Source organism: Acyrthosiphon pisum, chromosome A1 (genome assembly GCF_005508785.2).
Source record: "Acyrthosiphon pisum isolate AL4f chromosome A1, pea_aphid_22Mar2018_4r6ur, whole genome shotgun sequence".
Taxonomy (NCBI): Eukaryota; Metazoa; Arthropoda; class Insecta; order Hemiptera; family Aphididae; genus Acyrthosiphon; species Acyrthosiphon pisum.
In genome coordinates this window covers 8958146-8959818 of record NC_042494.1, presented here as the reverse complement: position 1 = coordinate 8959818, position 1673 = coordinate 8958146, and positions in this window count along the sequence as shown.

Below are 1673 nucleotides of genomic sequence, written 5' to 3'. Positions count from 1 at the left end.
GTAGTATATAAAATCTCAAACATTTTAAAAATGTTAAAAAGTATTTTTAAAGATTCCAAAAATCAGATTTTGAATAACTGCATTATTGAAAAAAAGGGGGTGAGCATGTTTGGTAAATCACCCTGTATAGTTAAAATATGCTCAAATTTTGAAAATTCCTTGTTGTCTAACAATAAATTAGTCGAATGTTCACTATTTTATTGCAATAATGTTTATCGAAAGAAAAGATTCCATCGTAGGTGTATAGCTGGTGGACGTGGATTGCGCAGTTCATGCATTGCGTGTGTTATGTAATATTTTACGCATTAAAATATAGTATAAAAAAATTATTATTCACTTCGTTAAAAATTTCGGAAATAACCGCAATTGAATACAATATACGCCTGTTGTTTGAGGATATTTATTATATATAGGTACATATTGTTGTCGCGTCTGCGGTACTGCAGAAGCTCGATTCATTTATAATACTTATTCACACACATAGTAAATCAAGGAGAAGGGACTTCATAAATTCCAAAGGACTTATAACGGTTTGGGATGGATTGTTGCTAATGAACAGTTCTCCCTCAATATCCGCCTATTGCAGCTCATACCCTATAGTAGGTGTACATCATAATAATTTTATAACTTGTATAATATAGTAGATCGTACCAAACGAGTGCACGTTTACATTAAATTCACTTATAATAATCGTATACAAGAAAATATATTCCGTGTGCGCCGTATCAACTTACATGTAATATATTTAATGATCCCTCAATTATTTATATCGGTAGTCGACGTTTTTTTTCTTCTCAACGCTCGGAGGGGATTGCTGCAGGTTGTTATCGGATGTTATTATAATATTATTACATATATTATATATTTATATACGAGTTATGATATCGTATGTTATAATTACGAGACGTCGACGTCATCATTTCAGTATAATATGTTTATCATCATTATGTATATTTTATGTATAAAAGTTAACTATACGTACGTATGGTGATTCACCAATCATGCTCATGCTCATGCTACAACATCTTGTAAAATATTTTGGATGTATGGCCTATTATACATATGTATCCTTAGGTAAGTACTTAAGTATATTATACTGCAGTTATCTCTTTGATGTAACATAATATCATTCAGCATTTGAGATCGCGCGTGAATCATTTCGCGATCCGCTCTAATAGTAATCAAAGTACCTATTTATTGTTCCTATACCTTATGTCCCTATACCTACTAAAAAATCAAGATTATAGAATTCACAAAATAACTAAAATATATAGATCACGGGAAACTGTTTAAAATTGGACAGTCGATCATAAATTATTATTAAAGAAAAACGCTGCGAATGTATGTGTTTAACCCGCACGCGACGTTGTAATTTTTTTTCTTGCGCTCAAAAAGAAGTCGGACAGGCGAAACGATATATTTGTACACAACACACTGCTCATAGAATAAAATACTTGTTTTAAATAATAATATATCATTATTATAAGTCTGGTCGGGCCACGTGTTATAAGCGTCTATACTACATAGATTTACAAGCACGGGAGTAACTAGGCCACATTTGCGACGACAGACTTGAGAAAAAGAATAGATCAAATTTATCGTAATTTTGGAGGGTTGGGGTGGGTAGGAAAAGAGATATGATAGTGTGAAAAAGGAGATGGATAAGGCAGAAG